The 12097-nt window shown below is 60.8% G+C and overlaps 1 protein-coding gene across 1 annotated transcript in view; it reads left to right on the top strand.

Annotated features, from left to right (window-relative positions):
* Positions 1–2275: 2275 nt before the first annotated feature.
* Positions 2276–12097, top strand: part of PRKCD (protein kinase C delta) — a 28570-nt gene continuing 18748 nt past the window's right edge. Inside the window, exons 1-2 of the mRNA XM_021694936.1 lie at positions 2276–2484; positions 5773–5881. The gene's annotated coding sequence lies outside the window, so the exon portion shown is untranslated. The remainder of the gene's footprint in view (positions 2485–5772; positions 5882–12097) is intronic.

Here is a 12097-nt window from a genome sequence, read left to right as displayed (position 1 = left end):
AGTGCTATTGGCATCTAGTGGGTAGAGGGCAGGCGTGCTGCTAAACATCCTGCAAGGCACAGGACAGTCCTCACATCAAGGAATTATTTGGCCCAAAGGCCAAGAGTGTTGAGATTGAGAACCGCGATACAAAGCATGGGCTTCGGAGCAGGGCAGTCTTTCGTTTGAATCCTGCCCCTGGCATTCACTAGCTGTGTACCCCTGGGCAAGTGGCCTCGCCTCTCTTTGAGATGTGGTTTGCTCTTCAGCCAAAGTGGCACTAATAGTGGCCCTTACCTTGTGGGGTCTTGAGGCCTGAGTGGATTGAACACGTCCAATACTGGGCACAGGGCCTGGCACTGGGGAGGCTCCATCAGGGACAGCCATTATTCTTCCTTTTCATGTTCTAAGGTGAACCTCAGGGTGTGGGAGCAAAGGTCTGGTGGCTGGACCTGGAGATCCCAAAGCACAAGGTGGGCCTATTGTTGATGCTGAGGGAGAGGATAAGTTGGCCACTGTGGACCTGGAGGAAGGAGCCAGAACAGAAACTTGATCCCAGGCGGGCAAAAGTCCCCGGAAGCTCACCTCGATCACCCTTCCCTCCAGCCCAACCCCAGGGAAGCCATGGGGTGGAGGGTGAGAGGACCAGGACACAAAACACTCTGATGAATACAGTCCCTTAGCTCAGGGAAGTGCTCTGGATTCACAGCTGGTATCAAGAAGAAGTGGTGTGTGAGTGAACACAACCAAGACAGGGAGAGACATGGGGTGGGTGGGAAATGGCATTTGGGCCTAGGACACAGCATGTGTGAAGGGTAAGACATAAGGCTTATTTCCCAAATGATATTCCATGTGGCCAGAGTGGTCCAGGTTGGTGGAAAGAGCTTACCCCAATGGGGCATCAGGATTAGGAACCTGGACATACACCAGTTTTCAAAACAGGTCCCCCTTCCCAGGTATAGGGTACAAGGGCCCTCTTTTTTCTCTATGGTGGAAAGAATCATAGTTTTACTCTTGCCAGCCCAGCACCCCTGCCCCCCCTCCCCCCACCCCCCCCCCCCCCCCCCACTAAAACAGAGTTTTGGGATCCACATCTCTGCCAGGGCTCTCCGTCCCTGGAGGTCTCACTAGACTCTTCTTCCTCCCCATCCACACACAGTCCTGTGACCCACCTCGTCTGGTCCGTTCTCCCCACCCATCTTCCACAACCCAGGGTCTTCTCACTTGCACAACAGGCAGCCCCTCTGCCCCCATCCATTCTCTCAGGAGCCCACTCGATTGGAACAGCGGCCACCACCTGCTCCTTGAGACCAAAGTCCTAGCCATGACCTCTCTCGGCCATGAGCCCCTTGATCAACTCAGGCCTCCTCAGGAATTGCCCCCCATTTCCAACCATTAGGCTTTAGCTGGGAAGAGCTGTCTCTCCAATCCCTTCTAGGTGATCTCACAGAAGGCCTGGGATCTGGAACCCTCTTCTTTGCCTCTGGAAAAATGAAATTTCTTCGGACTATGGCCCCATCAGCTTTTCCCTTTTTGAGCTTTTGGGGCAAGTTCATGGGATCCCTGGGCCAGACTTTGGGCCCAGAGGGTACCCAGTGAATGAATGAGTGAATGAATGAGTGAGTGAATGAATGAGTTATGCCTGACAACCCAGTTTCAAGTATGGAAAGGAAGCTCAGGCGCCTACTAGGGGCGGTGGGGAGCTCTGGAAAGTCGGGGCAGGAGAGAAGACTGGGGATCAAGGTAGGGGCTGCTCCTAGAATCGCTGGACCAACAGCGACGGACCAGCGAGAGCCTCCCACCCTGGAGTCTTCCCCGCTCCTCTCAGGGGCCCGGCCGGGACCAGCCGGCCTGGCGGCGGGCACCGGGCCCGGCCGCGTCCGCACTCCAGCCAACAGGAAGAGAGAGAGGGAGGCCGGGCGCGGCGGGCCAGCTGGCGGGTGGGGAGTCCCGGGCGTGGGCGCTGGGAGCTGGGGAAGCCCCGCCGGCGCCTCCCCGGCTTCGCTGAGCGAGAGGTGGCGAGAGCGCCCCCCTCCCGCGGGCCTCAGCGTCGCCCTCCGTAAAGTGGGGCCCCTTCTGAGGGGCTAGGGCGGGTGGGAGCCGAGGTGCGCCGGGGAGGGTAGAGAGCGACCGGCACCGGGAGCCGGAGGCCCGGACCCCCTTCCTCGCTGCGGCGGGGGCGGGGCCTTCGGGGGGGGCTGGCCCTGGTGAAGGCGGGTCCTGAGCGGGGGCGGGGCCGGGGCCGGCACCTGGGTGAGGTCGCGCCGCCCGGCCCCCTTGCACTTCCGTGTGCAGCGGCGCGAGAGAGGGAGGCGGCGGCACCGGGATCCCCGGAGCGACCCCCGGCATCCGCCCGCCGCGCTGAGGCCCGGACGGGACTCACCGGCCTACGGGCCCGTCCCGGTCGGGCCCGCAGCGACCCCCCGTCCGCGCGCGCGCCCGGGGACGGCGCCCGGAGCTGGACCCCAGCCGCCGCGACCCCTGGCGCCTGGCGGTGCGCGGGAGGTGAGTGAGGGCCGGGCCCCGACGTGGGATCCGGGCTACCCTTAGGGCGCGCCGCCCCTCCCTTCCCCCTCCCCGATCCGGTTCCCGTTTCCGAAACTGAGAAACTGAGCCGCGGCCAGCGAAAGTCCCGTCGCGCTCCGAGACCCGCCGGTGCCTCCGTCCCCCGTCCGTCGGTCTGTCCCTCCGTTCAGCCGTAGGGGTCGAGGCCCTCTCGTCGGTCTGCTCCCGGCCCCTCCACCCGCGTGTGTGCCCTAGACCCTCGGAGCGTTCGCCCGTCCCTCGCGAATCCCCGGGGCCCTCGGTCGGTCCATCTGACCCCACCCCCTCTATGTTCCCGCGTCCGAGTCTCTTTCTAGTTCGGATCGGTCAGTCCGTAGCCCTCCGCATGCCCCACCCCCACCGCACCTCCCGCCGCCCCCTGGATCCTGTCCTCCCGGAGCCGCGCCCCCTGCCCACGCTCGTCGCCCCCTGCCGGTCCCGCCGCCTCTCCTTTTCTACTGCGGACGGGAGGCCGGGCCCCCCGCCCGGCCTCGCCTCCCGTCCCCCGCCCCTGGGTCCCTGCCGGGCCCAGCCTGCGCGGCGCCTCCTCCTAGCTCTCTCTCTTCTTTCAGTCTGGGTGTCTCTCTCTGCCTTTCTCCATCTGTCTCCGGCCTGGGCGTGGCTCCAGTCTCCACCATACCCCCTCTTACCGCCCCGCCCTTACGCCCCTCTGAGTCCCCTCCCCCGGTGGCCCCTTCCAGGTCCCATCGGTCCTGGCCCCTCCGCAATCCAGACGCCACCCCCGCGTGGGGGCCCGGCCAGGTGAGGGGAGAGGGTGGAGGAGAGCCGGAGTGAAGGGGCAGGAGGTGGACACCGTCAGAACTGGCACACTTCTCTGACTGTCCCATTTGTCCTCGCCTGGGAGGATAGAACCCCACTGAGCCCCTCCACTTCCACCTGGTCAAAAGGATTTGGTGGGGTGGGGCCGTCCCCTTCTCTGGTCCCTACCCTGTATGGTTGGACTTGACTGCTTGTGCTGAGTCGCCTGTATCTGAGCACGTAGGTGTGTTATGTATCTGTGTCTCCATGTGTGTTCTTTGTCACTGTGTCTGTGGTCCTTTTCCACATGGTGTGACTTGCCTGTGTGTGCGTGTGTATGTCTGGGTGTCCTGAGGCTTTGTGTGCCCTTTGCACCTATGCATGTCTTGGTGTGTTCTTTGTCACCAGACTGCCCTCTGTGTGTTGGTATGTGTGTGTATCTTTGTGTGCCTGTGTGTCCCTTGTGTGTCTGGAGGGTCCTGTGTTGCACACTGGTTTGTGTCATGGTGACCCACTGGCCATATACATTTGAGCTGTTAATTATGGGAGCCAGTGGTGTTGGAGTGTCAGCCCACCATGCTCTTGTGTGTGTCTGTATGAGTGTGGGTGTGAATGCACACTCACTTGTTCTTCCTCTCCCACTGCCACGGAGCTGCTGTGACCAGGCTGACCTGGTCACTGAGGGAGGGGACGGGTCCCTTGAGTTTCCTTGTTCCTGCTATGGACTGAGTTGGGGTGTGGTGGACAGGCCGGTAGAGGGCAGCTCTGTGTGTGTGTGTGTGTGTGTATGTGTGTGTGTGCGTGTGCGCGCGCGCACGCCATGTCGAGGTGTTTGGACAGCTGTACCTGCGATAGGGTGGTGTAAGGGATCTGGTGTGTTCCGAACTGTGGCTGGGATGAGACTGGCAGGGGTGAGTGTGTGACTGGTGGGAGACTCACAGTCTGACTGTATGAAACTGCCCGTCTGGGTCCTAGGGAGCCCCTGTGATTGTGGGGAACCGGGAGTGTGGTGCCTGCATCCTGGGGTGACACTGCTGGGGGGGACGGTGAGAGCCCCAGTGTGTGAGAGCATGTGGGAGGCTGTGAGGGTGTTGGTGCACGCGGCTCCGCAAGCCCAGCCCTAGTTCCTGGGGACGCTGGGGAAGGCCCGCATCTCTCACTCCCCCAAGCTGAGGGATACCGCAGGGCAAGTCTTTGGGTTTGCAGTGTTGTGACCAAGACCCAGGGCTCTGGACCCAGGAAAGATGTGGGCTCAAATACTCGCTGTGCCTCTTATGGGCAAGGGACTGGAGCTAGGCTTCTCTAAGGCTGCGTCTCCTTATCTGCAGAACAGAAAAAGTTGCTGTGAGGACTCAAGGTCCTATGTCAGTGGGCCTCTAGCACGGGCTTGGCCCACAGGCAGAGCTTAGCACATGCTAAGTCTCACTTGGTGACCACTCACTCCCGCCCCCAACTGTATGGTCCCCATTCTCTGTGGAGCTGGGCTAATAAAAGCACAGATAGTCCCCAGCCCAGTTTCCTGGCTGTGATGTGTCTATTGTCCATCCCGTGCCCTTGACCAGACTGCTTGCAGGAGGGCAGATGGCTGGCAGAGACCCCGTGAACCCTGTTCAGCCCACTTGACGCCTGCCCAGTCTCAGCAGCACTGATCAGGGAGATAGGGCTGGGGGGTGATTTGGAGCTTGGCTGCAGGCTACTGACACCGTTTAGCTGCCACAGCTAATTGGAGTTTAAATTAAAATTAGGAATAATGTACAGACAGGCCTGAGGGTGCCTCATTCCCCAGGGAGTGGTGATGGGGGTCCTCAGCTGGAGGAGGAGCTCCCATCTGGGGAGGGGAATCTTTTGTGGAGGCCTGGCCTGGCCTGCAGGAAAAGTGCTCAGGTCTTTCAGCCAGGAGACCCGGGATACCTTGCTGCCTTTGCCATTCCTTCCTTCTAGGATCTTTCTGAGCCTCAGTTTTTTCAGGTATATAACGGGCCCAATATTAATGGGAGAATCACCTGGACTAGGAGGTGCAAAACAAGGAATAAGAAAGTGTCCCTGTTCATTCGGTACTCCCAATGTGAGTCCAGCACAAGGCCTGTCAGGCCACGTCACTGGGGCCTCAGAACTACTTGGGGAGATGTAGTCTCCTCATTTTGAAGATAAGACAGAGGCTCAGAGAAATTGCCCTAGACCACAGAGCAGTGGCCCCCACTGCCACGAGGTCTCCTAAGTCACAGGGTGACCTCTTGCAGACAGAGATTAGGAAGAGCTTCTTGGTACATCTGTAGTCTGGAAATGCTCCGGGGGCTGAGACACAGTGATCCAACCCCTAGCATGGAGAGGACACATAGCCGGTGCCTTGGAAAAGTTGGGCCCAACACCCCATTTCACAGAAGAGAAAGCCGAGTCCAAAGAGGCCGAGGTCTCTGAGCCAGACTGGGCCAGCTGATGGGGAGAGCCTGTTTGGGCTCCCACCTCAGCTGCTGCTTCTCGTTCCTGCAGGTCTGCCTGGAACTGGCCCAGGTGAGGGCTGCAGGCCTACCTCCGGTGGTGGCTGTGTGGCCTGCGGCAGGCTCCAGGACTGAGGGCAAGGGGGAGCCAGGAGCCCCAGGTAAGACCGGATCCTCCTGGACAGATGGACATATGGACAGTGTGCATGGGACGGCCCTCCTCTTTGGGCTCCTCCCCTTCTGCTGGGGGTAGGGGCTGGGTTGGGCGGGGGGAGGGTCCCACAAAGTCCTCGGGCTGGGTGTGGGGCCTGGGTGCCCGGAGGGGGCAGCACTTTGCCTGGCCTATGAGGGCTCCCTGCCTTGGAGCTCAGAGGCCTGGGCCCGCCAGCAGTTTGGGGTGAGGAGTGGTGCCACTTGGCTGGTTAGTTAGAAAGACGGTGGTGTATGTGCCAAGGGTTGAGGGGGGATACATCAGCTTTTCTGGGCCCCTTGGCTTGGCCTCAGGCTGTCTTCATCATCATCACACAGGGGACCTGATGGTTGCCCTGAGCAAACTGAGAATGGAAAGAGGTTTCCTGCAGTCTCTTCCACACCCCAGTTCCCTCATTTCCCCAGCCTCTCTGGGGCAGAGGAGAGACTCAAAAATCCCCCTCCCCAACCCCCAGATTCTGGGTGAGTTGGAATACTAGGGAAGGCTGTACTCTCTCAGGCCCCTTATAAAACTAGAGATTCCTTCCTTTGGGGCCAGACTTGCCTCCTTCAGCCCCCATTGCAGTGAAAACAGTCCTGTGAATTATCCATTGAGTGTCCAAAGTCCAGTGGACAAGATTCTGGGGGTGTGATGGCGTTGCTGAGGGCACCTGGAACCTAGGGAGTGATGGTGGGGAGGGATGGCCAAGGTGGTCTTTCCTCCAGGAGGCCTCCCTGATCAGCCCCCACTCCCCTCCCTACTGGCTGTTGGGCACCTACAGATTTGGGGAGGGGTGTGAATGGCCCAGTGGGGGCTGGGCTCTCAGAGCTTAATTCTGGGGGGAGGGAGAGCAGGAGGTCAGGGTCCTGGCTTCTGGGATGGGAGTGGGGGCTGAACAAGGGCAGGGTCATCACTGGGTCTGCTGTTTATTCAACTTACCATCAAACCTAGAGGGCAGGAGGTAACATGTCCTTGGCTGGCTGGGGGCCTCTGCTACCTGAGGTCAGGGGGCCACCCTCTCCCAGCACAGAGCCTCATTCCCTAAGAAGTTCAACCAGTTAGTCTTGGAGTCAGCCCACTTTCAAAGCTCAGACATCACTTACCTTGCCCGTGCAGACCTAGGTATGCTCACACAAGGACATAGAAACTGAGCTGCATTCGGCGCCCATGCCTGCAAAGCCTCGAGTGCCCACACACACACCGCACATGCACACACACGTCCACAGCTTTTCACATGCACTCACCCACAGGCACGCTCAAACACGCACACAGATGCTCACCCAGTCATCCTTGTACACTGAAGCCTGCCCACACACACCATACTGCCCATTCTGGGTCAGGAAGTGGGGGGTCCTAGGTCAGGGTCACAACCCAGCCTGCGTCTGGCACTGAGGGTGAGGTTTGAGGTGTGGCAGTGACCACGGGTGCTCCAGGGGGCTGGGCCACACTGGGAGGCGGGTTCTGCCCAGGCATTCACCGGCCATCCTGCTCTCCCGGGCCAGACCCCAGGCTGACCAGGACTCGGTGTGGGGGAGTTGGGGATGAGGGGGAGGGACCATGTGAGCTGTGCCGACACTGTTTGTGGCCGCCGCCGCAGAGGAGGAAGTGGGCTGCCTGTGGTCATGGGGCCAAGGTGCTCGCAGGTGGATGGGGGTCCAGTCAGCCCCTCTGTCCCCCGTAGCATCCATGCCTGGCGGAAGCGGAGTTGCTGGGCTCTGGCAACCGGGAGGCAAGCAGGATGCTTCTCCCAGAGTGGTGTGTGCGTTTTCCAAGGCCTGGGCCCAGGGAGAGGCCTGTCCATCCGAGGTGTTTCCGGAGGCTCACTTCCCCTGCGCTGCCCAGGAAGTGGTTTCAGAGTGGGACTGACCAGCCCTCTGTCTGTGGCCTGCCCCGCCCTGGCCTTGCCTGTGAGGGGAGCAGCGCCTGGCCAGTGGGTTAGGCTGACTGACCAGGCTTCCCACTGCCAGGGCTGACTAGGCCTTGCCGGAGGCCCAAGGAGAGGGCTCGGGGGCTGAGGCCATGACCTCCCCTGTAGCCCCCAGAACCCCAGCTCCGCCTTCCCTCCGAGCTCTACCCTGAGGCTCAGAGCACTGACTCTGGCAGGCGCAGCCGCCTTGTGTGAATTGGCATCCGCTGGGTTGCATCTCTGGCATCAGGCAGCCCCGAGCAGCCATATGAATGAACCTGGGCAAGTGGCTTTGGGGCCTGGTGCCTCATTTTTCTTCTCTGACAGATGAGACAACGATAGCATCCATCTTCATGGGCTGGTGCCCGAAACTACAGATAATGTATGCAAAGCAGCTAGCTTCGTGCCTGGCACTTTATTAGTGTTTAAAGAGTAGAAACTATAGTTATGTAAAGCACTTAGCACTCGGTTTGTGGTAACTATCCCCAAAAAACAGCAAGTGGTCTTGATTATGGGGTTATTACTGTCTGAAGACCTGGACACCTGCCCAGTGTCACAGGGCCAGGTGGCCGCATAGCCCAGCTAAGAAGCCAGGTCTCAGGCTCCTTCATTCCCCCTTGCGTCCGCCTCCGAGGGGCAGTCCTGCAGGGCGGGGAGTGTTCTATCCATGTCCTCTGAGGAGAGGAGCTCCGGGGTGGAGCAGCTGTGCCCACTCAGCAGCCCAGCCCCCTCGCTCCCTTTCAAAGGGAGAAAAATAGATCTCATGACAAATGGATGCAGGGAAGAGAAAGGCAGCTGCCTGCTGCCCCCTCAGGCCTCCCCTGGGCCCCTTCCCCCACCATGGTCCCCCGCAGGACGCTGGGCTTGGAGAAGCTGAGGCTGGCGGTGAGGGGTGGATGGTGAGCCCTCCTGCCAGCCTGCCTACCCTTCGGACCCCTGGAGTCCGCCTGTGAACTGGGAAGGGGGTGGATATCCAGGGCTAGAAATTCCCCCTGCACACATATCCCTACATACATCCTTGACACCTGACAGCTGGTGGCAGGGACCTGCCTCCCTGGGGACATGCAGAGGGTCAGCCCAGGGAGGGGGAGGCCCTTTGCTATCCAGGGCCAAGAGGCTGGGGGCCTCGGGTGTTGGTGTGATAATGATGGTGGTAGAGTAGGTAAGGGCCAGGAGACTGGAGGGAGGGAGAGGGGCAGGGGCCTGGGCTAGAAGTGTGAGTGAGGGCATGCTGGAGATTGAGGAGCAAGACCTCTGCAGGCATCAGACAGACCTGGGTTCGAATTCTCACTTGATATTTACTGGCTGTGTACCCTTGAGCCAGCGACTGGACTGTTTTGAGCCTCTGTGGCCTCATCTGTGCAATGGGCATATCAGGGAGTTTCCATTTGAGACCTGAATGATAAGGAGCCAGGCTGTGTTTCAGGGGAGGGGGCAGGAAGACGGAACAGCAAGTGCAGAGGCTCCTAAGCAGGGAGGAACCCGGCTGCTCAGGGAACTGAAAGGGGTCACTGTGGCTGGGGCGGAGGAGTGAGGGGAGGGCAGTGGCCGAGGAGGTCAGGGAGGTAATGGGAGCAGCTTGGGTGGGTCAGCCCCAGGAGAGGCGTCTGGGCTTACTGGAAAGGGAGTGACGAGATCTGCTTTAGTCCCTGGGGCAGAGGGGCTGTGGGGCCGGATCAGAGGAAGGACAGCAGGTGGGTGCAGATCCTGGGGAGGGTGATGGGGATAGGATGGGGGCAGTGGTGGAGAGAAGAGAAGAGACAACTTCAGGACAGAACTGAGAGTGGTACCCCGTGGGGAGGAAGCGTCCTACCCTCCCCACACCTCCACAGCGTCTGGCCCCGCTAGGAGATGAGGTGGCACTTGCTTGGGGAACACCAGGAGGCCTGCTTCACATGTGTTTGAGTGGCTCTAGAGCCTGATGAGGCTGGGGAGGCAGGGGGGGCCCACAGGCAGGCCTGGAGTTGGGGGGCCTGGGCCGAAAGTGGAGACCCGAGAGTCAAGAGGTAGCAGGCAAGCCTGGGCTGGGGAGGACGGGGTTCGGTGGGTGTTTGGTAGGGAAGTTCGAGAGGCCCTGGACACAGGGCTGGGATGGTTGTCCCTCGAAGGTCCCTGCCAAGGTGTCCAGGAGGGCAGGCTTGTGGTGGCTGAGCCACTGTTTTCACAACAGCGACGGAAGCTTTGGGTCATGTCACTGGTTTGTTGGGTAAACAGGCACAGCAGAGCGGCTGGATCAGCTGTCTGCTTGATGTGGGGCCAGGGCGGGGGGTGGGGGGAGATAAGAGGATTGCAGGGGCTTCCAGTACTGGGGCTGGAGAAAGCTTTGGGTTCTCCATTGTTAAGACAGGGAGACTGAGGCCCTGAGAGAGACGGCAGCCAGCCCAGGGCCGGCCGGGGGTCTCGAGCTGCCTTTGCCCAGCCCGGTCTCTTCCCAGAGCAGCATTCCAGAGCAGGGCACTGCAGGGTGGGAGGCTTGAGAGAGCCCCTTTACCCACTGATCCAAGGAAGTTTGGGGGTACCTGTGGTGACAGGATGACTGGAAATGGGCAGTGGGGCAGGTGGGGAGAGGGCCAGTTAAGAGGATGGCGGTGGCAATAAGGATGATGGTCTTGCACTCAGCCCAGCCTCCTAGGCAGGGCAAGATCATTCCCTTTTACAGCCGAGGACGCCAGAGCTCCTTGGCCAAGCTCGCAGGGCACCGAAGGCAGATCGGGTCTGAACTAGACCTGTCCAGCCCACACCCAGACCCCCACTCCTAGGTTCCCGTGTTCACTGCCTGCCGTGGGATGGCACACCCCGGCAGTGCCTCTCCCCCAGCTTCTCCCCGTCCCTAGAGTGGGGAGGTGTGATCTGGGTCCTGCTCACCTTGTGGGGATGGGCGGCAAAAGCCTTCGGTGGCCATCTCACCTTTTCCCAAGCAAAGATTGTCAACCATGGGGAGAACCACGGGTACAGAGGGACAGGGTGGAGGAGCAGACTTGGGGCTGCCCTCTGTGGAGGCTGGCGGAGAAGCCATTCCCATGCCCAAGCACACACCATTGCCCTCACCCCACAGGAGGCAGGTGGCCAGTTCCAGGTTTAGAACTGGAGGGTCCCGCTCTGCCTCCCCCTGGGGCTGCCCCATCGGCTTTGTGGTTTTGGGTGAATTGCTCCATCTCTCTTTGTTACGTTCTGCCCAGTGAGTCTGGAGCTCAATGGAGATCATGTGTGGGGTGCCTGGCATGGCTGTCCTACCCGAAACTGGTGTACGCCCTCCCCTTCTCCGGCGTACCAGGCCTGTGACCGCCACTTTTGACCCCTAGCCTTGTCCTCAGCCTCCGCCGTCCCCTCAGACAGGTGGGTGGGGAGGCCTGCCCAGCTATGTGCCTGACTGGCCCACTCCTTCCCGTGTGCACTTTGGACTTTGCTCTGGGCCAGGAAGGACTCTCTCTGCCTCCCTCAGCGGGGACGCCCAGCCGGCCCGACACTGGCTGCCCTTCCCTCCTTAGCCATTACCCCCAAGGGCTGTGCTAGAAAAAGCTCCATCTGGACCTCCCTGGTAACCAGCGCCTAGTCAGATGCGTGTGGGTCCTTCCAGGCTCGTGCGCTTGTGCCCGCGTCGGCCTGGAGCATCTCTGCCCGTATGTACCTTGTGCTCGTGGTGTGCCGTGTGCAGCTGGAGCTCCCTGTGGTGGGGAATGCGTGAGGGTGTCAGAGTCCTGGGTGGCCTGCGTGGGCCTGGATGTCTGTCAACATGTGGGGGGGGGGGCAGTGTTTCTTAATGTGTGTCACTGAGTCATCGTGCCTGTGGTTACGACCGTGCGCGCGCGTCCAGCTGCGAGCAGGGCTCCCCATATGTGACTGTGTTTGGGCTGGTGGGTGTGCCCGTGTGTGCGCACATGTGTGGTTATTCTGGGAGAGGCCCCCATGTGCCCCCCACCCCAGCTCCTCACAGAGGCCCCCTTGTCCTCAGTCCTACCACGAAGGGGCCTTCGTTCCTCCCTCGGGGGTACCTGGAGCCCTCCCTGTGGCTGACCCCGGGGCTTCCCCAGTCCTAGGACTAGCTGAGCGACTCAAGGCCTGGGCCTGGTGTGGACTCTGCCCCCAAGAGGGCCTGTCCTCCCCGCGCCCCCTACCGCGTGCTGGCAGGAGTGAGTGTGAGCCCGTGACAGCTGGTCCCAAGTCCTGCCCTCGGACTCTTCCAGCCCCTCAGGCCCGGTGGGCCAGCTGCACCCCTGCATGCCTGTCAGATTGAAGCCCATCCTGATCCCCACTGCACCCCAGCTCCTCTCGCTCCCTGCC

Source organism: Neomonachus schauinslandi, chromosome 1, assembly GCF_002201575.2.
Source record: "Neomonachus schauinslandi chromosome 1, ASM220157v2, whole genome shotgun sequence".
NCBI classification, from domain to species: Eukaryota; Metazoa; Chordata; class Mammalia; order Carnivora; family Phocidae; genus Neomonachus; species Neomonachus schauinslandi.
This window is presented reverse-complemented; position numbering and strand designations above follow the sequence as displayed.